General features: G+C 33.2%; 1 long non-coding RNA gene across 1 annotated transcript; it reads left to right on the forward strand.

Annotated features, from left to right (window-relative positions):
* Nucleotides 1-12,079: 12,079 nt before the first annotated feature.
* LOC106364477 lies at nt 12,080-13,951 on the forward strand. Its single transcript, XR_002656400.2, has 4 exons — nt 12,080-12,814; nt 13,081-13,186; nt 13,276-13,810; nt 13,895-13,951. It is a non-coding gene; the product is annotated as an uncharacterized LOC106364477 (long non-coding RNA).
* The last annotated feature ends 11,597 nt before the right edge of the window (nt 13,952-25,548 follow it).

Consider the following 25,548-nt stretch of genomic DNA (forward strand, 5'->3'; position numbering starts at 1 on the left):
CGAGTGTCGCGTGATAACCTATCATGGTTTTATCATGGGACTCATATTCGTACCGATCCGTCGCACTAACGGAGCGAATATTAAGAGTTAAGGAAAGAGATTCGTCTCGACTCCATGCTTTCAGTTCCATTTTGGTTTTGAATCGTCTATTTTTCCTTAACATCGGATTTATATTATCGTTTGTCTCGATCCGGTTTTACGGCTTTTACAATCTTAACTCTTAATCGCTTTATGTTTATAGCTCGAATCGGGTTGAAGAACGATTTATAAAAACGGGTTTTGGAACCGTGTTTGCGATTTGCTTTCTAGCACTTCCGCGAAACGTTTATTCTTATTTCATAACGGGGTTTGCGATTTGCTTTCGAGCACTTCCGTGAAACGTTTGTTCTTATTTCATAATCGTGTTTGCGATTTGCTTTTTAGCACTTCCGCGAAACGTTTATTGTTTATTTCATTACGCTTTGTGGATTGCTTTCTAGCATTTTTCGCAAAACGTTTTTGATACATTCTTAAAACGTTATATACATGAATCGTTTCAGTAACCGCTTTCTTAAGCGAGTTTGTGAAACATTCCAAGTCTATAAAAATGGTTTATGCGAACGCTTCTAAGCGAGTTTCCAAAAACATTTTCTCAAGACTTATATCGATATGATTTGGTTCAAACACCAAAAATGAACATCGATTTTAGACTATTATTTTTTTTAAAATAATATGTTATTTGTTGAATGGAGTACTAATCCGTTTTTCATGTTTTCTCCTAAGCAGAAATGACGAACGATAACAACACCCCCATTGATACCACAAATGTCAATCAGACTCCACTCAACGTTGCAGCAACTGATGCAACCGTGACAACCGCTGTGACAAACGTCACAGCGTCAACCGCTGCAGCAACAATGAGCATTATCTTCCCTGCAGGAAATGCTGCTGATGAAACCACTCGCCGTAGCCTATTCGGTGCTGGTCTTTATCAGACGGGTTCAGTTTCAGCAACTGCAAGGGGTCCGGTGGCAGTTCAAACTCCTCCGACTGTCCCTAGTGTGTTCACTCAAGGACTGATGCCAGACAAGTTTGATGGCAAAGGCTTCAAAACGTGGCAGAAGAAGATGATGTTCTTCCTGACAACGATGAAGCTGGACAATTTCATCCAGGAGGACAAGCCCCTTATGCCTTACGGGATTGATGATGTTCACAGTCTTGCAACTGTTGACATATGGGTGCATTCCGATTTTGGGTCGTCTCATTGACCCATTGTACCGTGTCTACTGTGAGATCCCTACGGTGAAAGAGTTATGGAGATCACTGGACAAGAAGTACAGAGGTGAGAACGCTGGCTGCCAGAAGTATGTGGTCTCAAAGTTCCACGACTTCAAAATGGTGGATTCAACCCATCATGGATCAGGTGGAAGCGCTTCAGCTCATTTGCCATGAAATCGCTGCTGAAGGAATGTCCATCTGCAAGACATTCACAACTCTCAGCTTCATTGAAAAGCTTCCTCCAAGCTATGCGGATTTCAAGAACTACTTAAAGCACAAAAAGAAGAAGATGGGTCTCGAGGAGCTCATCATGAGGCTTCAGATGGAATCCAGAAACCGAATTTCTGACAATGTCACTGCTAAGGAGCACAGTGTCAACATGGCTGAGCACAAAGGCAAAGGAAAGGCACACGTCCATTCTCCTGCCAAGCCTTCCAAAACTGCTGCAGCCCTGAAGGCTTCTGGAAAAAACTTCAAGAACAAAGGCATTGAAATCAATGCGAATGCGAATGTGGAGCAGTTCAGCGGGAAATGTCACTACTGCCACAAAGTGGGGCACAAGACTGTTGAGTGTCGTAAAAAGATCAAGGATGAGAAGGCTCAGACAAATCTCACTGAGGAGGATCTCGTTGCTGTGGTGACTGAAGCCAGCATGGTTGAAAGCAACAACCCCAAGGAATGGTGGTATGACACTGGTGCAACCACCCACATTTGCACCGATAGGGCGATGTTCAGCATCTATGAGAAAAGCAAGACTCAGGAGAAGCTCAAGATGAGAAACACAGCAGTCTCCAAGATTGAAGGACGCAGCAATGTGATTTTGAAGATGACATCTGGACGTGAGGTCACTCTGACACATGTGAAGCATGTGACTGACATGAGGAAGAGCCTGGTCTCGGGAACCTTGCTCAGCAAGAATGGATTCGCCACAAGTTTTGAGGCGTACAAGCTCGTGATTAAGAAGAATGAGATGTATTTGGGAAGAGGGTATGTTAAGGGTGGACTTGTCAAGTTGAATGTAATGACAGTCCTTCCGAAAGTGTAGCTCCAAAAGTTTCAATGAATAAGAAAGAGTCAGTTGCTTATTTGGTTGAGTCTTTTAATATATGGCATGAAAGATTAGGCCATGTAAACTACAAATATATACAAAGATTAATGAATTTAAATCTAATTCCTAAATGCAAAACAAGTAAACAAAAATGTGAAGTATGCGTACAGGCTAAGCTCACAAAAACGCCATCACCTCGTGTTGAAAGAACTAATAAACCTCTAGATTTAATTCACACCGATTTATGTGATTTAAAATACATACAAACTAGAGGTGGGAAAAGGTACTTTGTGACCTTCATAGATGACTGCACAAAATATTGTTATGTATATTTATTACATAGCAAAGACGAAACCTTAGAAAAATTTAAAGAATTTAAACTCGAGGTCGAAAATCAGCTTAAAACAACTATTAAAGTAGTTAGAAGCGACAGAGGAGGCGAGTATGATGGTCCATTCAATGCATTCTGTAAAGAACATGGAATAATCCATCAAACTACAGCTCCTTACTCACCAGAATCTAATGGAGTTGCTGAACGCAAAAATCGAACTCTAAAAGAGATGATGAATGCAATGTTGCAGGAATCTGGGTTACCCCAGAACATGTGGGGGGGGGGGGAAGCGTTGCTTACTACTAATTATATCCTCAACAAAATTCCACACAAGGTAACTGGCAAAACTCCATATGAATTATGGAAAGGTAATTTACCTTCGTATAAATACCTCAAAGTGTGGGGGTGCCTGGCAAAAGTTGCGGTACCACCACCAAAGAAGGTCTCTATTGGACCTAAAACAGTGGATTGCATCTTCATCGGATATGCACATAACAGTAATGCTTATCGATTTCTGGTACATAAATTTGAAATATCAGACATTCATGTAAATACAGTCATGGAATCAAGAAATGCATCTTTCTTCGAAAATATTTTTCCATATAAGGAAATACAAGGTTCAAAACGAACTCGAGAAGAAAGAGACAATGACAAAAACTCAGAAACTGAGACAAACATCGAGATTTCTATAAATGATATTTCAGAAAATGGAGAAAAAGATGAACCTCGAAGGAGCAAAAGAGCTCGAAATGAAAAATCTTTTGGAGAAGATTTCCTAATGGCATTTTCAGTAGAAAATATTCTAAAAACTTTGGCCGAAGCCATGGCTTCACCAGAAGCTTCATTCTGGAACGAAGCTGTCAGGAGTGAATTTGATTCGATCATGCAAAATTATACTTATTACATAACGGATTTACCACCTGGCTGCAAAGCATTAGGGAATAAATGGATAATGACACGAAAACCTGGTGGAAAATACAAGTCTAGGCTTGTAGTTCAAGGATTCCGACAAAAGGAAGGTCTTAACTATTTTGATACATATTCTCCAGTGACGAGAATAACATCAATAAGACTGATGATAGCAATCGCAGCATTAAGAGACCTAGAAATCCATCAAATGGATGTAAAAACTGCTAGATTTAGAAGAGGAAATTTACATGAAATAACCTGAAAGTTTTGTCATTCCCGGACAAGAAGACAAAGTATGTCGACTTGTAAAGTCACTTTATGGGCTTAAACAAGCTCCTAAACAATGGCACGAAAAATTTGACAATACAATGATGTCAAATGGTTTCAAAATAAATGAATATGACAAATGCATATACTACAAAACTACCAAAAATGCGTATGTTTTGCTATGTATATATGTAGATGATATGCTCATTATTGGAAGCAATAAAGACATTATCAATCAAACAAAGAACATGCTCAAGGGGACATTTGAGATGAAAGACTTGGGATTAGTAGATGTAATTCTCGGGGTTAAAGTCACAAGAAATTCAAACGGAATTATCTTAACTCAATCTCATTATGCTCAAACAATATTAGCGAGATTTAAAAATTACTCTAATAGTACGGCAAAAACTCCGTTAGATCCCCAAATGCACTTGACAAAGAATTCATGTGAAGCGGTTTCACAAAACGAGTATGCACATGTGATCGGAAGTCTCATGTACTTGACCAATTGTACTATACCGGATCTGGCGCATGCAGTAAACGTACTTAGTCGATATACAAGTAATCCAGGTCATACACACTGGAAAGTTATAACGAGGGTACTCAATCACTTGCGCTACACCAAAGATTTTGGGCTTCATTATGGTAAAGAACCAGCAGTTTTAGAAGGATACAGTGATGCTAACTGGATATCAGATTCTAAAAACTCAAAATCCAGGAGTGGATATGTCTTTACACTAGGAGGAGCAGCAATATCATGGAAACCTACCAAACAAACAGTGTTAGCTAGATCGACCATGGAATCTGAGTTCATAGCCTTAAACAAAGCAGCAGAAGAAGCTGAATGGCTTAGAAATTTTTTGGAAGATATTCCTATGTGGGAGAAACCTGTGCCAGCTATACGCATACATTGTGATAGTCAATCAGCTATAGCTCGAGCTAAGAGTAATCTCTACAATGGTAAATCTCGTCACATCAGAAGACGACATAAAACCATTAGACAACTGATCTCAACTGGTGTAATCACAATAGACTACATCAAATCGGCTGACAACCTAGTGGATCCATTTACTAAAGGTTTGCCACGAGATGTTGTTGCTAAATCATCAAAAGGAATGGGTTTAAAGCCTACAACGAATGAGGATGCTTGATCGCAACCCTACCTATCATGACTAGAGATCCAAAGACATAGGTTCAAAGGGAAAACAAAATCAAACTGAATCTAACCAAAGCACTTGAGACAAAGTAGTCTCTTCCCAGCTCCTAAGATGATAAAAGTGCTAACAAATGTGAGAAGGATAAGCATAAGCTTTTAATGATTCCATAGCTTCCAAAGCGGAGTATTACTCAATACTTTTCATGGTCAATCACCTAATGAGTGTGAAATTGGGCCGTTTCTAGGAGAATGAATGCAAGGCTAGATTCTCTAAGTTCACTCATGAAAACCATGAATAGTTCAGGGCCACAATGAACACAATAGAGAACTAAGTTCTACGAGAAAATGAAGCTGCGTTATGCATGTTGTCTCGGTCTACATAAAACACCGGTCGGTTCAAGACATCATGTTCACCTTCTGGTAAAGTAAACCCGACAGATATTAACTATGAGTGGTTCAAGGCTTAAAAATGCCACCAACTCAAATACAGTGAATTTTTCGCAAACACTCTCGATAAGTTTGTCTAGTCTAGTCAGGATTAGAATAAATATATATATTTTTTAGAGTCTATCGAGTCTGCATTTAGTCTACATATGTTTAGAGTCATTTCTATTCATGTGGGAGATTGTTGGGCCAATTTATTAAAGCCGTATGGCTTTATTAATAAAAGGCAAATGGTGAATGAAATGGGCCTATGGGTTACACTAAAAAACCCTTGGCTTTAATGAATGTAAATTGCAAAAGTTTCACATCGGGGAAATATGGTTTCTGAGAGGAGTTTATATATTTTCAGACATATAACATGGTTTAAACGGCTCAGAGAGAGAGCTGGCTCCCCACGCGCGCGCCGCCGCCGCCGTCCAGCCGGCTCGGCTCGGCGTGGGCGTGGGCTTGGGCTTGGACTTGGGTGGAAGGCCTCTGGCCCGATAAGAATATTCTTTTTGGACCAAGTTAAGCTCAACGTTTTGCCATTTATTTCGGGAAAAAACAGCATGCAATTTTATTTAAAACGACAAGTAGTTTGTCTAGAAAATAAAATCGTCATGCATTTTATCCTCTCGTAATTGTTAAACGAGATAAGAGATAAGAAGAGAGAGTCTTGGGGAGTAAGTTTCGCAACTCAACTTCCCTCGATCTACGCGAGATCTCGCCCACGTGCAGCAGCTGTTGCGGGAAGTGGGTCGTCTCCGTCTCTTTAAATATCGTCTCTCATCTTCATTCATTTCGAACATTTTTTTTTACACAGCAAAATACTAGAAAAACTCCTAAGCGTAAGTCTAGAGAGTGTTTCGTAGATTATTAGTTCGTAGAGGTTTTTCACGAGTGCCGCGTGATAACCTATCATGGTTTTATCCTGGGACTCATATTCGTACCAATCCGTCGCACTAACGGAGCAAATATTAAGAATTAAGGAAATAGATTCGTCTCGACTCCATGCTTTCAGTTCCATTTCGGTTTTGAATCGTCTATTTTTCCTTAACATCGGATTTATATTATCGTTTGTATCGATCCGGTTTTACGGCTTTTACACTTACTACAGGAGGGTTCCATCAATTACTTGATCTTCTTCTTCGGCCTCAACTGCAATAAACAACAAGAAACAACCCAGCAAAAATGTGAATCATTTGAAACAAACAAGTTTAAATTGATTGGTAGCAAAATAAAATTTTACCTGGTTGGTACGTGTGACCACACTTCTTCTTTCTGCAGTAAACTGCCCTTGGGTGAAGACGAGCATAGCACCCGTTTCAACCCAAGATTTCAAGCTTCAACTGCTAACTAAAATTACTAGCCGATATTAAAGGATGTGTAGACGTCCAAGAAAGAAAACTTCTACATACTGGAGTTAGCATTTAGTAAGATCCATGAGTCTATATTCTAATGAACCACTGGAAAGCATAAGATAAACCAAACAAATAGGACAAAAGTCAATTTATAAAGTGAAAGTACGTTATCAACTTTTCTCTCCCGTCTTTCTGATTTTACTCTCTGAAATACCTCTGCAAATTCAAAATTTTCCCCCTTTTAGCTTTAACCACCGGATACTCTAGTGCTCTGGTCTATTAACCTCCGGGTTCGGCCTCCGACCCGGGTCGGTGGGCCGCCGTCAGCCATGCCATCAACGCCGGTAAGCTTCCCCACGGTGGTCTCTTTGATTTCCGGTTTACGTTAACCTGTCTTGCTATCTTCTCCCCTCAGTAGCAGTGAACCTTCAAGAGCTGTAGCTCTAAGACCTGTATGGAATCAATCTCAACTTTCTAGAGTCAATCTCTAAGATCTTTCTCACTTTTTAAGTGTTGAACTGTTACTGGAATAATCTCTACCTAGAGTTAACTTCTAAGTTCTCTCTCACTGTTACGTACTGAATCTTCTCCCTACAAGAAGTTTCAATCGCAGTCTTCACTATGTCTCGTCGTCTGACCTACTCTGAGAAAGGAAAAGGTCTAGCAACCCCTGAATCTCCTCCCCGCCGTGGAAGAGTCAAACTACCAGACTATGATATCTCAGATCTGTTGAGAAAACACGAGCTCACCCTCATAGGTAGGGTCACAAATCTGAAAGCTCAGCGATTATGGTCTCTTATCCCCTTCTTTGCTGACCATTGGAAGTGCAAGGAATGTTTCAATTTCAATTCGAGAACCCTGAAGACTTGGAAGCAGTACTAGACAACAGGCCATATCACTTTGCTAAATGGATGGTTATCATTCAAAAATGGGAGCCTACAATATCACCTGAGTTCCCCTCACAGATTCCCTTTTGGGTTCAAGTTCAAGGAGTACTTGTACCTCTATGGAGTGAAAGTCTACTTCGTGGAGTTGGGGAAGACATTGGTACCTTTGTGACCTGGGAAATCACTGCAGCTAAAGCAAAACTCCGAGTCTTAATCAACGGGTTAAGACCACTTATTACCACATCTACGATTGAGTTTGCTAATGGTGATGAAGTAGTGGCTACCTTTGGTGTATGAGAAGCTGGAGAAACATTGTAATTCATGCTTTAGGCTGGACCATGAGTGGGATGAATGCCCACAAAACCTGAAGAATCGTAAAGAAGGACATCACCAAAAAAGCCCCCTCTGCTAAAGAAATGCAAGTACCTCGTCAGAGTTATACGTCTACCGGTAAATCTCTCACCAGTGGTGCTGATCATCGCCAAACCTCAGGTTTCATGAGGGATGCTAGAAGATCTGGAACAGGAAGACACGTCCCTGCACCTAGAGCACATCAATCTGACAGAGCTTCTTTTGAAGATGATAGAAGAAACTATAAATACTCCTCCAGACCTTATTTGGAGAGACCCTTGAACCACCATAAAAAACCTAGATGGGTAGACTCAGGGAGAAGACTCAATTCATCACAATCCATACAGGATAGAAGAACCCCTGAGAAAGAGTATAGAGCTCAAATCAATTCCCCTGGAAACAGAGCCTCTATTCACCAGAATTTTGAACCATATGAAACGGTACCTGCTACCTCTAGAAGTCGAGAGAAAACCACTAATCTGATGCAACAAGTACCTGCAAATGTTAACATTGAGGCTCTCAATGAAGCCCGTGAAGAGATCAGAGGAGTCATGCAGCAGAACGTTAATTGTGCCGATCCCTCAGAAAGCGCTGCAAGGAAAGAGAGAGTTAGACTGGCTAACGAAAAAGGAGAAGAAGAAGAAGCTGCTAGAAATCTGGCTCCAGCAAATACAGCTCTGATAGCTACCATATTAATTGAGGATGGAGTAAATGATAATGCAATGAATGAGGAAGAGAGAAGGCACACTCCTACTCATAAAATCCCTGAGAGACCCTCTGCTCTCTCGCGTTTAAGGCCACCTACTTCTTCAAACTGTCCTCCAACTACCCAAGAAGTCAAATTACCTGCAAAGAAGAGATTGGGACGACCCCCACTCCCAAAAACATTGCAAAACCTTTTGGGTATTAAACCGGGAACCAGTTCAAAAAAAAAAGAAAGGTCAACCAGATTCGCCTCTCACCTAGAAGAAGATGTACTCCCTCATCCTCAACCAGAGGTTCCGGTTCAAAATCATCATCAGTTAATCGCCGCTCAGCTCCTCAGACTAAATATTTTGGTGGTGAACCTTTGCAGTTTTTGGTGTTAACCATTATAACATTAACTAATCATTTCAATATTGAGAATTCGGCAAAAAAAACATAAACTTTGCACGAATTGCCAAAAAAAATTTGTACTCGGCCAAAAAAACATTTTACTTTTGTTGACTTTTTTAGTTTATTAAGCAACTTATGATTGACTGGCCATATTAACACACCATGAACCCACAGTTAAGACAACGTTAACTAGACGTTAAATGTTGGCGTTAAGTGAAGCGACGTCGTTTTACATGATTTTAAAATAAAAAGAAGTAGATCCTTGGTTTCGAACTCAGGTTGGTTGGGACAAATACAAGATATTTTACCACTAGGCTACCGACACTTTCAATGAGGCTACAAACACATTTAATTTTATTTGGTACTGATTGAATATAAAAAAATTTCTACAAACTTAAAAAGATCTTTAAAATTCCAAAAAATATAAAAAAGTTCAAGAAAAAGTAATATTAAAAGTAAATTATAAATATTTTTTTGTTAAAAATGAAAAAATTCCAAAATAATTTTAAAAATAAAATTCCAAAAAAATTAAAAATTCAAAGAAAATGCAAAAAATTAAAGTTACAATTATCAGCTAAAAATTAAAATCGCACTCATAATGGGTACAATATTTATTTTAAGCATTTTAATTTAATTTTAATATGTGAGTATCTTTTTATGTGTGTATAATTAATTTCAACTTTTAGCAATTGTTTTAAAAAAATGAAAATTTTGGAAGATTTTTGATTTTTTAAAAGAAAAAATGAAATTTTATTTTTAATTTTAGTTTTGAAATTAATTTTATAAAAAATTTCTATATTTTTTTAATTTTTTGGAATTTTAAGATCTTTATAAGTTTTTAGAGAATTTTTTAATATTCAATGAATACCAAATAAAATTAAATGTGTTAGTAACTCCATTGAAAGTGTCACTAGCCTAGTGGTAAAATACCTTGTTATTTGATCCAAACAACCTGGGTTTGAGACCAGAGATCTACTTATTTTTGTTTTCAAACTATATAAAACGACGTCGTTTCATCTCATTTGAAAACGACGTCGTTTCACTTAACGCCAACAATAAACGACGTTAAATTTTTCTGTTAAATTTTCTGACGGCGTGCTAAATTGGCAAGTCAACAAAAACATTGTTAATTAATTCTAAAGTCAATGAAAGTTTTGTGTTTTTTTTTGTCAGTTCAAAAGTTCATGTTTCTTTTGGCAATTCATGTAAAGTTGAGATTTTTTTGGCCGAATTCCCTTTCAATATTTGATTGTCAACCATTGTAATATTTGACAACCAGTGAAGTGTCACTAACCTAGTGGTAAAATACATTGTCATTTGATCCAACCAACCTGGGTTTAATACCAAGGATCTACTTATTTTTGTTTTCAAACCATATAAAACGACGTCGTTTCATCTCATTTGAAAACGACGTCGTTTCACTTAACGCCAATAATAAACGACATTAAATTTTTCTGTTAAATTTTCTGACGGCGTACTAAATTGGCAAGTCAACAAAAACATTGTTAATTAATTCTAAAGTCAATGAAAGTTTTGTGTTTTTTTTGGTCAGTTCAAAAGTTCACGTTTCTTTTGGCAATTCATGTAAAGTTGAGGTTTTTTTTTGGCCGAATTCCCTTTCAATATTTGATCGTCAACCATTGTAATATTTAGTCTTCTATATAAAGAACCATGGCAGCGTCAAATCACAACCAGAATAACAACAACAACAAAAACATAAAATTACAAATAGAGTAAAGAGAGTTTCATTGACATATAAACATGAGAAAACTTTCATTCGTTTTTAAGAAATCGTCAAAATGTCTAAAATGTGTCTTTTCATCATATAATTTGCATATCTATTTTATATACCTTTTAAAAGAATTTTAGAAATTATGCATATACATTATAAAATTCTACTTGTTGGGTAATTTAAATTTTTAATCATATTATATATCTATGAATATAAACATATTAGTAAACTTTTTCTTTTATATCTCACACTATTTATTTTTGGCCGGTTGTACAAACTTTCACTTAAGCATAAAAAATCGATGGAAACAACTTTTTATCGTATGGTGTTTACTTATTATCAAGTGGTAATCTAAGTAAAGAAAATAGCAAAATCTGATGACAAAAAAAAATGACTGACATCTATGTATCTTCAAGCACTGACTCTTACTACTAGAGACAAAAACATTGAGGTGTTTGTGTCATCGATCATTATATATTGATTAAGCAGAATATGTATGATTAAAAAGAAATATAATTCCATATTTTTCCAAAATTATTAATAATAAAATTACGAAAAAGATATAATATGTATCTTTCATATTCAAAACTGCATAGTTTTTTTTTGGATGTTATTTTTGTTTTGTTTTGTGTATTTTTATTTTTATTTATTATGCCTTTAGAAATTTAAATAAATATTTAAAGGTAAGTATTTTATCTAAATTTTATGAACATGATATATGAATGTGTCTTTTTCTTATTTGCTCATTTCTATTTACTATAATTTTTAGGAAATCTAGAAAAATAATTTCTACTCTTTAACAAATTAATTTCACAAATTAAACTTAATAAAACGTTGATATCAATAAGTATATATATCAGGTTTGGAACAACAAAATGTCAATACAAGTTAACATACTTTTGGAAATACTATTTGTGCAGTCATTTTCTATGGTTTGCACCCATGGTTGGGTCGTATACCAATTTAGTTAACTAATTGTTATGAAAATCTAATTTTTGTATCTCTTTAAACGAACAGGCGCGACTTTTCGCAATGTATCTTTTGGTTGTGCCATATCTTTATATATAAAAGAAGCATTGTATTCCTCCTGAGGCTGCCAGCTCGGATGCCATGTCGGAAGTAGGAGCTCTACCGCGTTGACACGTCGGATCCGCACCGTTTCACTAAAGCTTTGTTCTGTCCGAATGGGCTTCACGTGGGCTTCGTATTGCGCTTAGTCTGCGGCCCATCGACCACAAGCTTCTACGGAAACCCTAATCAGTTGCGATGCGAACCCCTTTGTGTTCTTCGTTTCTCTTTGATCGTGCAGTGACGATCCAGTTATCTAAGCAGCACACTACTTGGTCATCCTATCCATCAGTTGCGATTGCATTCGGTATATATATGCACCTCACGGAACCCTCAAACAATCTAATCCTTCCGCAATCTTCTTCAGATCCTCTTTTATCTTCTTTCTCCGTTAGAAGCGATTGTTTCTAAGAGACATCTTAATTGACATTTCATCCTAGATTCTTATTAATGGCAGTCTGTAAGTTAAATTTCCCTTTTTGTTCTTTCTGTGCACATGGAATTTACATTTGCTCAATTTTTTTGCATCTATGCTTGACGTTTGAAAATCTGAATCCGATTTCAAAGTCATGGATCTGGAAATTAATGATGCGCTGGCGATGGAAATTTGTCATGATACCAGCATAAATTCACGGGACGGTTGGCGTTCCTCTCCGGTGTGTAAGTTTACGGAAACATAACACTTTTTCATTCTTTATGAATCTACAAGAAATAAAGGAATCTTTGTGATATACAATTGTGATTGATCTTTAACAGGCTAAGTTGTTTACATTCAGATAGAATCGTTCATCGTTATATGAAAAAGATACATGCTTTTGGATTAACAGAGCAATCTATGGCTTGCTAATTTTGGAGTGGCTAGGATTGGAGCTCAGAATCCAAATGACATGACTGAAGAAACTGGTACTCTTGGATACGTGGCTCCAAAGGTAACAAAGGAACATAACCCTTACGTTAAGGATTGGTTAGGGTTAACTTTCTATCTCCCTCATTGTGAGTGTAGTATTGATACATGTTATTTGGGGACTAAACTGGTTTATGGTTTCGTTGGTTTAATAGAAAAACTTAAACGCAGTACTAAACCCATTTGTTATTCAGTTTTAGTTTCCACTCATATTGATGCGGCGTTGGTTTCCACTCAGATCATATACTCATCCCTTTTGGCTGTTTATAGAATTTGTTTTGTTTATGGCAGTGAGAACGTCTCAGCCGAGAAGATCAAGAGTTGATGCAGAAGCTTCCTGATTCCAGCAAATCAAACGCCGTTGAACAACATAAAATCTGTTTCACCCAATTCAAAAGTGAAAAATTTGTGAGTAATTAAATTTAATATTTTTTATCTTCACTTCACCTTCTCTGAAATTGTCTGTTTAGCTCTCCTTCTTTTTAGCTCTCCTTCTTTTACAGGATTCATTTGGTAAGAAGCTGATGGATAGGATCCGGCCAACCCAACCCCGGTTCCTGCACAGTACTCTTCGTCCGCCTCTACCACGGTGTCTCAACCCAACTCCGGTTCCTGCCATGTTGATGCAGATCCACAGCGACACTATAGGTGTTGCCGAATCTGCACTTTAATCCTCCTAAGTTCAATTTCATGCCGCAAATTTAGAGACACGGTGTGTCCTTCTTTTTCTCTCTGTTCATATACACTTGGATATGTAATATAAGAAATTAAAAATGCTTCTCTTTTGTTGTTCTATGTGACCAGAAAAGACAGAACTCTGAACAAGTAGAAGAACAAGATCCACTTATTAGTTGTTGTTCTTCTTTGATGTAGTTGAACACAGTTTTGTATGTTGGAAATGACTTTGATCGGCCAGTTTTGTAAAGAGTATTCACTAATTAGCTGACGCCTTGGATCATGTTAGGTTTTGCTCTTATTCACTGCCTTTTAACCACTCTTCTGGTGAAAATTATATACACTGGTATACCTTCATTCTTCTTCAATCCATTTGTTTGATTCGGTTAATCTTCTTTTATTTCTTAGTCTTCTTCTTTTAACTGTGTAGCTAAGGAAGAGTTCGAGAATCTGTGTTTAATTCTTGGTATTGAGCTTGATGCCGTGGTAAGTCCAGCGTATCTTTTTTTTTCCCCTGATTAGCATCTGTGTTTTGCAATGACTACTAGACAACTGAGAAAGCAATCATCAGGGAAAAAAAAGCATATAGAAGAAGAAGAAGCTGATGATGACGAAGAAATCATCTACAAATAATATATCAATCTGGTTGTGTAGTGTATATACACTGGTATATATTTATATATGATATTTTTAAACAAATTTCGAGACTAATGTTTAGGTTAAATTTTAAAAGCAATAAAATCAGTCAAATGTATTATAAACAATCTACAAAAATCATATTCGTGAAGTAATTAAATAAAAATAGAGAAAATCACAAGCTATACATTAGAAGCTAACAGTAATATTTTTTCAGAATATCCTAATATATGTTCATGTATTTAATTTGATAATTTCTTAAAATAAATATGGTTATTTTTAAGTAGTAACGATCAATATTAAACTATTATACAGATTAGCTAATTTAGAAAATAAATTTTACATCGATTCACCTTTCCATTATACAAAGCTTGATTTAGAAGAAAATATAAAATTATCAATGGATTAAAAGAAATTTATAAGAGAGAGAAATTTCATGCAAGAAACAAAAGTTTAAAACAAAACAAGATCGAATTAAAAACGTGTCTAAACCATAAATTTTAGTTAGTGGGGGGTAGTAGCCAATAACGTCAGCTTTAAATTTTTATTCTGGTAAGATATTCAATATTTTTAAAAAATTTCCTGCTTCATGTAGATCCGCCCATGGTTATTAATTCGAAAGCATACAACCTTACTCACACCACATCTAATTTTTCATGCGGTTGACCTCCGGTAATCATTTCCTCGCACAGATCATTTAGTAAAGCAAACAACACTAACACATATTAGGCCATGATTATCCCTAAATTGTTTTTTGGGTTTCTTAATTTTTTTTTCTTTGATTAAAAAAAAAGTTAAAAAGTAACCAATCGCGGGTCGCCACGTGTCAGTGGAACCTGCAAACAGTACCAGAAACAACAAAACATCGATCCTTCTTTGGCTACTTTTGTGACCGATTTTATATGTTTGGTGGAGCCACCATCATTACTTTTTTAAGCATCTCCACGCTAGAAACTACGATGTTGATGCTCTTAGTTCCAAAGCAAATCTAACACACTATCAATAAGAGCTAAACCATATTTTTTCCATGCCCAAACGTCTTAACAACCATAAACATTATTGTAATTTTTTTTTCAAATCCTAACATAAAACACATGCAAAGAAAATATACAATAATATAAACATATACATCATACGTAAATCATATCCCGCCCGTAGGGCGGGTCGATACTAGTATGATATATATGACGCTTGGAAAAGAGAGAATACAAATGAAAACATTTAGTGACTGTTGATTTTTTTCTCATGATTCTTACATTCATTTATAAATTAGATTCTAGTCATTAACCCATACAAATGCATGGTTCAAGGTTTATACATTCATTTCTAAGTCAGATTCCAGACATATTCATCATTAACCCATACAAAGGTACGTTTACACATTTTTCAAAAAACTTATACATGTACAAAGTGGTAAGTAACCAAATAAATTATAAGCGATAACAGTGCATTTTCTATAAATATTTCAGTTTTTATTATATTTCCAGAACTTATACATATTCCAGCATTTACTATGATTTCTTTAAATAATATTTATAAAAGTTCGATGAGTTTCGGGTAACCGAAAAAGAACCAAATGATACCTGATGATTTTTAAAATATTTAGAGATAAAAAAAAAGAATATAATCAAATTTAAATGAAGTAGAACCTTTTTTTTTGTGCATAGAAGTAGAACCTACTTAAAATGAAACCTGATCAAAATGAACCGATACTCTTTGGATACATACCACGTAAATTTTTCTTTTCATTATAATAGATATTTTGGTCCTAAAAATTGTATTTGTTTTTAAGAGATTTTTATAACATCTAAAATATATCATTTCATTCTATAAATTTTATATATATTAGAGGGTTGTTAAAATGTCTATAGATGTGTATTTTATCTTAAAATTGCATAGATTTTTAAAAAAATGTCTCTTTCATTCATTTTTATATCTATGTTTATATAATTTTTTTAAATAGTCAATTTTTTAAAGATAATTTGGTTTCTTGATTAACTTAATTGTTTAAGTTTTCATAATTTAATATATATATATATATATGGTTTTTAGATTATAATTTAAGAATTATAATATTATGTAAAAACATTTCATTATAATTCTTAATTCTGTATTATTTTACATATAATAGTATTTATATTAATTTTAGGGAGTATTAAAAATTAAATCAATAAAAATTATTTATATATGCATATTTCCGTTCATGCATGAATTTATATATGTGCTACTAATTATACTTAAATAATGATAGATTCTTGGAAATAATCTTAAAAATATTCTAAAATAATCTGGTGGTACAATTTGTTGGATAACATATTATTTTAATAATATTATATATATAAAAATAAAATTTATTATTAATTGTATCTTTTATATCTCATACTATTTTTCTTCTACTCAGGGTATACTGTGCACCACAAAAATATCAAAGAATCTCTGAGAACTATAAGTTAGGGAATAAAAAATTCTGGTTATTGAAAACCTAAACTCTCATTTAAGCACAAAACAACTGATGTAAAAACTATTTATCATATGTACTTAGTTGTATTAGGCGGTAATTTAAGTAAAAAGAGAGCGAGGTATGGGTAAGTATGGATTCTTACCTCTGAAAACAAAAAAAAAAAAATATTAAATATATCTCAATAATAGTAATCCAAAAATGTTTAAAATTGTGTCTTTTGTTCTTTAAAGTTCCATGGTTTTTCTGTGCTTGTCAACATGTCTAATGATTTACATTTTTAGTGACATGTCTTTTCATTTTTAAAACTGCATAGATTTTTAAGGAGTTATCTTTTGTTCAAGGATATGTCTTCTTATTATACAAATTTCATAATATTTTAGAGGTTATAAGAAGTCTAAAGATGTGTCTATTCATTCTAAAATTGCTTAGGTTTTTAACGAGATTTTTTCGTTCATTTTCACATCTATTTTTTACATTGTAATAAGATTAAAAAGATCTTTATATTTGAGTAATTCGATTTGTTGGGTGATATCATTATTTTATATAGTGTATATTTATAAAATTTAATGTGCCTTTCAATTATATTTTATAGTTTAGATTGTCAATTGGTGTGTTTTTTGTCTGATTTGGTTTCTTTTATTCGGGTTTCAGATAAAACATTTGGAATAAATGACAATTTTATTTATTAATAGATAAATATCAACCAAAAGTAAACCATGAACACATATATATTTATTATGAACATTTTAATTGATGTATGAGTTTGATATATGTGGTATTTATTAATGTATTCCCTTATTACATTTAAATGAAGAAGAATTGTTGAAGATGTAAGTGATTTTTAAAAATTGTTTAAGTGAACTATATATTTGTCTAGATATTTTTTTTAACTATTGGTAATTGCATCCTCTGGTCATGGACCATTGCACTCTTTGTTTATGAACCATTGTAATTGTTGGTAATTATGTATTTTGGTGATAAGGGCATTTCCAATGGCACAAAAAAAACTTCCTGTATATTTCACACTAAAGTGGAGTATTATATAGAGTTGGATTTTCTCAAATGATTTACTCTATAATAGAGTTACTCTATAAGGGCATCTCCAATAGAACACTATATTTTCCTCTATATTTTGCACAAAAATAGAGTAACTCTATTATAGAGTTGGGTTTGCTCCAATGGTTCACTCTATAATATAGTTACTTTATAATAGAGTAAAATATAGGGGAATGTTGTTTTTTACTCTATATTTGGAGTAAAAAATATAGAGTAAAAAATAAGGTACTTTATATTTCACTCTATTATAGAGTAAACCATTGGACCAAATTCAACTCTATAATAGAGTTACTCTATTTTAGTGTTAAATATAGAGGAAAAATCAGTGTTCTATTGGAGATGGTCCAATAGAGTGAAATATAGAGTAATGTTGTTTTTCACTCCAAATATAGAGTAAAAAAATAACATTAATCTACATTCCACTCTATTATAGAGTAACTTTATTATAAAGTGAACCATTGGAGGAAATCCAACCCTATAATAGAGTTACTCTATATTAGAGTGCAATATAGAAGAAAAAAAATTGTGTACCATTGGAGATGGTCTAAGTCATTATTTTTGGTCGTAACTATTGCAATGTTTGGTCGTCAACCCTTTAGTTTTTTTTTATAAAAAATTGGGGGCATGATATACTAATTAATTTTTAAAAATACTACCTTGCATTCAAAATTTTAGAGTAACTTACTTAAAATAATATAAGGGGTATATCTTAATTGTTATTGACGTATTTGTATTTTAGTTATAATTTAAACTATAAAATATACATTTTAGTATTATTTGTACAAATGAATATAAACACATGTAATCTAAATTTTGATACAAAAACATTTTAAAAAGTAAAATAAAGAAGTTTTAATATAGAACCATAAAATATAAAGTGGTATATTTATTTTTATAAAGAGTTTCCGCGCGATATCGTGCGGTTTCCTTACCTAGTAATGATAAAACTTATCAATATGTTGTTCTTCGTTTGCTTTAAGGTCAGTTTGTTGTAGTAAATGACAAGAATGTTGTATCTACATTTGGTATAAAGCATACTACGTTTTATATGAAATCATTAAAGTATAGTTTTTTAAAGGAATTTTTTTAATAATGCATAAATTTAATCAAACTTCTTATTGTTATTCTTTTCAAATGTAATTTAATAATTATAGATAAAATGTATTCAGAAAATGATAAAGTAATAATTAAGAAATATGATAATTACTAAAACATTTTTTGATAAATAATGTGTAAACCAGGTCGGAGTTTATAGCAAATCTTCTGACAAGGTTACGTTTGGAGATTTTAAGGGGGAGAGAACTGTTTTTTTTTCTTCTTCTTTTTACAGTGTCCCTGCAAAAGATGATGGTAAACCCATAGAGAGAGAATCAGACACTTTAGTTTTTCTTTTATACTATGAGGAAATTTGAACGTATTAACCAAGCGCTCGTAGCTTGGTGGTAAAGGAGGTACAGCTGTACTGTCCGCCACCTGGGTTCGAACCTTGGACACAACGGATTTAACATCTCTTCCATTGGGGCGCTGGATCTCTTTCGGGGGATAGTTGGAAATGTGGCTGTCCAGATACCAGAGTTATCAAAAAAAAAAAAAAAATTTGAACGTATTATTAATTCATTACAAAAACGTGACGAACCATCAATTTGACCGACATATAATAGTTAATCATTCACCATACGAATAAATATATCTGGCGTTTTCCACAAGGAAATATATTTGTAAGACTTTAATTTTTCTCATATTTTAAGACTTTTTTTTTTTGAAAAAGGCTTATATTTTAAGACTTTACATGCATGTAATCATGCACTAATCACCATTACTTTCCTTTTTGGTCAGAAATTTGAAATTTTATAAATACCGTCTTTACTATAATTAAAAAATGTTATGAAATAACTTATAATTTATAGTATCGAGAAATTTAAATAAGAGTAGAATTTAATACCCGTATGAAGCAAATAACACTAATATAAAGGAGAAAGTTTATTATAAGGAGGAAGAAGAAGATGTAATGATTCTTTGATTATAAACTCTTGTTCTTGTTTTTGGTGTACAAAAGAGTGAGATGAGTGATGGTATTTATAGTGAACAACAATACATAAAATAACAAAGATGGTGCTTAATTTGGTAAATGAGTGGGTGATCATAGTGCTTGATGAGTAGATGATCATAGTGCTTGAGTTGGTAAAAGAGTGGATGATCATAGTGCTTGAGTTTGGTAAAGAAGTGGATGATCATTTCAATGCTTATCTTATAACACTCCCCCTTGATCATCCATCTTGTATTACGTGGTGCCTCGTTAAAAACCTAGTCATGGAAAACCCAATGGGAAAACCCGTAGTAAAAGTAAAAAGAGTACAACTACGTAAGCTCCCCCTCGAATGAGTAGTCATAGAACCTTTAGAACAATGATAGATTTTCATCTCTCAAATTGTAACATTTTTTTGGGTGTCTATCTTTTGTATGTTCTTTGTTGCCTCGTTAAAACCTTGTCATGGAAAAACCCAATGGGATAAAAAAAAACATGATAAGGAAAAAGAGTACAACCACACTTACTATCATATTTCTTTCCCTGGAAACAATATCTTCAGGATATGCATTCCAATCAACTCTCTTCAGAGAATTAAGCTTAAGAGAATAAACTCTATTCATTTCTATTATGATATCTAGGGCCTTTAGACTTCTTGTCCATAATTCTCTTTTGACTTAGACAATAGTTTATTGGTCTATTTGGATTTCAAACCAAATTTCTTACATATAATCGTATAGAAATTCGTCTCGTACATACGAATTATTCATTTGTAACTATAGAAGTTACTATTATGATTTTTTTTCTTTTCATATGAAATTACATCTTTCAGTAATGAAAAAGATTAATAATTTTCTTAAATAACACTCTTACGTATGGTATTTCAGGACAAAACATATACGAGCGTCTTAAATAAAATACTTTAAGGATCTTTATGATAACATCTCAGTTTTAGATCTCCAGTTTAGAATACATAAAAACAATATAGTATTGTCAAGAGTTTTCTTCCAAAATATAATTTTTCTATAACTCTTCAGGAGTTTTGATTATATTCAAATCATGATTCTATTGATTTATAATCTCTTGATAAATACAAATGGATACATTTGTTAACCTTATAATATTTCATATATCCCATAAAATAGTTTGTTTCAATTCGATCGAATATGCAGAGTTCCTGGGAACATGATTTTGATATCATCAATCCTTCATGGATTATACTTTCAGGGATTAATATTTTTCAAGTGGATTGTTTTATTCAAGTTCTTCCTTTATTACTAGACTATAAGGAACTTGAAACTAGTTGCATCTACCATACGAAATTATGTCTCTTCACAATCAATTTCATATTGATCCTTCTTTGTGTGCAACGGTTCATTTACATCTCACTTGTTTCACACCTTTTAGTGTATGGACTACTGGTCCAAATACTTCTCTATTTCACAAGAAGTTTATTTCTTTGTCTATTGCATCTTTCTGATTTGGCCAATCATTTCTTTGTGTACACTTTTCAATAGACTTTCTTTCATGATCCTCTTTCTCATTTATTATATCAACTGCTACTTTGCATGTATAATATCATCGACGTCAATTTTCTTATCGGTTCCATTTTGTTTCATACATGACATAACTTATTGAGATCTCTTCATTTGTCTCAGGTACCTGAATTTTCTTCAGTCATGTTTAATTTCTCTTCTGGAGATCATACAAAACTATATTGCCTCGTTTTGACCATTATCAATATATGCTCCTTTTTCATTTACGAGGATTTATCTTTGGAACCAATCTGTCTACCACGTTGCAGGCGTGACTAGCAGTTTGATATTGTTCTTGTAGAACATTTATTCTTATTGGAGCATTTACAGCTGGTATATGTGACTTGATCACTATATTTATATGGGTCGTGTCTGGCAACTGCTTTAGTAAGTTTTGAAATGAATTATCTTTTGGACTTCTATTTCACATTGTGTTTAGCCCGAGGATCAATGATAATTCATTTCAACTTATTTTCTTTTCCAGCTGTTTATTTTCTCCCCCTTATGTTGGAAGTACTTACTCACTTTTAGAATTCATGTATAGCCTTACTTATATTTTTAGGGGATGGCTCTGGATTCTTAAGTGTCAATAGAGATTTATATCCAACATATATTTCCAACCTCATTTGAAAACACATCTTCATTTGAAGCTCTGTGGCGGAGCAACATCCAACATTCTTAGATGAAAATGATTGGTTTCTGATCCTATACCAATGATGGGGAGAACTAGTGAATATTTATTGGCTTGATGCGAACCAGTGTTGCTCAAAATGTTTAGCACTTATCTCAGTGAATGTGCTATAGTCGTTAAAGACTTTAAGATGTGAATTCACCAATATTATAAAAATGCATAGTGGGTGATCAGTCCACTAACATCTTCGTTATTTATGCCAATATCTTATTTTGGTTGGTGAAAACGATATTACCCTTTTATCTTATGGGTAAGCAACATATGTCAAATCATTCGGAAGAATCTTCGGTTCTTATATGACTATGCATATAACCTTTAAGTATATATTCGCATTATTAATGAACCAAAATGGTCTAACTGATTCATGCCAAATGTAAACTTCTAGTTTACTATACATTTATCTTCATTATACTAATCTTTGTGTAGTACAATATATAAGAGGCTGTAGATATTTTCTCTAAAATACTTATACTGCTTTGAGAATTATTTCTGATTGAAATGTATATATCATTTCGTTTGCTTATTGTCTCAACATAAGTGTCTCAAAATCTCATGGATTTACTTTGAGAAAAATTCATCAATCTTAGTTTTAGTGTAAACATAATCTTCTGGATGTTTGACTTATCATAAAAAGTGAGATTCTTTAACTCTTCCCCTCGAGATGATAATACTACAGGTTTATCAATCTCGAATGTATCTCATTTTTTTAATCAACACCATATCCTACATGGGTTATGTATTTTTCGTAGATCCTTTTAACTTTTGATACTTATAAAAATACAATACCTTAAGAACTTTAAATTGCATTCTTAAGAACTTTAAATTGAATTTTTATGTGCAGTAATACTATGTACACTTCTGGAGCATCATATAGATCCTCTTTTTAAGCTTTCTATAAGTTTTTACTACCTTGTATTGTACACACAATAAATTTTCTTTCATCTTCAGATGAATTCATAATTTCTTTTCTTTATTACCATGTTTATTTTCTCAACTTTAAGTGAGAGTATGAGTTCTATAAAGAAACTCTTTGGACCTTGACCTCATTTATGCTTACGTCTAAAACCACTTTTATGTTCATTTTCTTGACCAATGTTCACGTCTAAAAGGGTATAAATGTCATATTCTCTTCAGGAGAATGAATCATAATCAACTAGACGTGATTTATCAATAGATATTTTTCAATATATATGCATCATAAAAAATTTATTGAAAAAATTTTACTTTTAAACTTAACATCCAACATAGTTGGCTTTATTTACAGACTTCAGGTCTTGTAATCTTTAAATGCAAAATATAAAAGGAGCTTTAGGTAATCACTTCAGGTGATAATACCTTTTTTTTATATATATATTATTCTCCAAAACTTATGGATCTTTTAGAGTCAAGCTTTAAACTTAAAATCCCCAATATAAATGGTAATAAAATCAAAATATTTCAAATATATATAAATATGTATTAACAAAGGTGTCTTATTATATCAGAAAATAAATAAAACTTTCATAGTAATTATTATATAGACTATATTATTACTCTCATGCTTTTTAACAAAGTTTAACCTATCAATCAATTTAATGAACAAATTTATATCACTGCCAACTTCATGCAAATTGATTTATCTAATCAAGTTTGTTAAACTTGTATATAAAGCATAAAAATACTTATCTTATAAACAGAAGTATATCGGCGATGAAAGTTTCAGCTGTTCATGTTTCTGAATTGGCTGATAACTTGTACATATCTTTCCGAGAGAATACACAATCCTGAAAACTTTAAATTTTGCTCATATAAACATGGCCATTACATTAGTAAATATCAACATATAATCCAAATTCTTTTATGATATTAGACCAAAGACTAATCGACTACAAAACTAACTGATTACAAATAATTTATTTTATGATGTTAGACCATGAATCATAAAGTATGTTTCCTTAATACCATTAAACCATGAAGCATATTAAAGTATAATAAGCAAAATTTAATTCATCAAATAACTATTATTCTCACATATAGACAAGCGTTGATATATATATATATCATCGTCTAAAATGACTATATATATATATATATATATATATTTTAGAATTTCGCAATTTTAAAATGAACCATTTATTATGAACTTCATAATTTAAAAACCGTTTACATTAATCATACAAGCAATAACAAGTAAATATAATGTAAACAAACATAAGGCGATGTTAATGCCAAAATATTCATCAGTGGTTCCTCCAACAAAAATAAAATACATAGCCGAAAAATATAAATCGCACATAAAATTAAAGCTAAGCGACTCACCTTCATTGCGATTGAAAAACCGAAATATGGCGATTTGAAATTTTGAGAGGAGATGAAATGTTTTGGATGAGTGAATGAAGTGAAGAATGAGTTGTATTTATAGATGAAAATACTGTTCATAGCCGTTTGAAAAAAGAGAAAAATTTTGAAAATTTTTCTTTGTGACCGTTGGGGTTAAATCGAGTGCACTAAAAATCAGTCTGAAAATATCGTATTAAATGATCAATCAAATCTATTAAATTTCATAAAATTTTGATAAAGATAAAAATTATGGTGAATAAATATTTTTTGTTATGATAATAAATTATGCGACGGCTCAGACGGTCAATGCAGAATAATAAATAAATTATACGGCGGCTCGGCCGACCAATTAGCAATAAACAGAAAATAAAGGCGGCTCGGCCGTCCAGTTAACAACAAACAGAAAATAAAGGCGGCTCGGCCGTCCAGTTAACAATAAATAGAATATAAGGCGGTTCGGCCGACCAATAAATTAATTAAAATATTAATAAATAATATAGGCGGTATTCCGGCCATTATAACATAATATAAATAATAGTACAGGCAGTATACCGACCATTATAGCAGAGTATATATGATACAATAAATTTTACCGAATTGCAGAACGATCGTGCTGATAACGTGTTATGAAATAACTTATAATTTATAGTATCGAGAAATTTAAATAAGAGTAGAATTTAATACCCGTATGAAGCAAATAACACTAATATAAAGGAGAGAGTTTATTATAAGGAGGAAGAAGAAGATGTAATGATTCTTTGATTATAAACTCTTGTTCTTGTTTTTGGTGTACAAAAGAGTGAGATGAGTGATGGTATTTATAGTGAACAATAATACATAAAATAACAAAGATGATGCTTAATTTGGTAAATGAGTGGGTGATCATAGTGCTTGATGAGTAGATGATCATAGTGCTTGAGTTGGTAAAAGAGTGGATGATCATAGTGCTTGAGTTTGCTAAAGAAATGGATGATCATTTCAATGCTTATCTTATAACAAAAAAGACTTTGATGTTGGTAATGCAGATTAAGATGTAAGACTTTTTCATATTTTAAGACTTTACACAAATAGTGAAACTATACATGCACTACCATCAAAAATTTTTTTTTGAGAGAGAACACCACCACCAATTATTCTTTTGCGGTCAGAAGTCGTGTATTATATATAAACAAAGGCTACGATATAATTAAAAATACCTTGATGCATGTTAATTTAAGTACCAATCTGTTCTCATTTCATTAAACGAATGCTCGTCAGTTAACCACGGGGTGGTGGGCTAGTGGTCTTGAGGTAGTTACTTCCACCAATACGGACCCAAGTTCGAATATCCCCTGTGACCACGGAATGCTTTACGCCCTCC

The sequence above is a fragment of the Brassica napus genome, chromosome C3 (genome assembly GCF_020379485.1).
Source record: "Brassica napus cultivar Da-Ae chromosome C3, Da-Ae, whole genome shotgun sequence".
In the NCBI taxonomy this organism is placed as follows: domain Eukaryota; kingdom Viridiplantae; phylum Streptophyta; class Magnoliopsida; order Brassicales; family Brassicaceae; genus Brassica; species Brassica napus.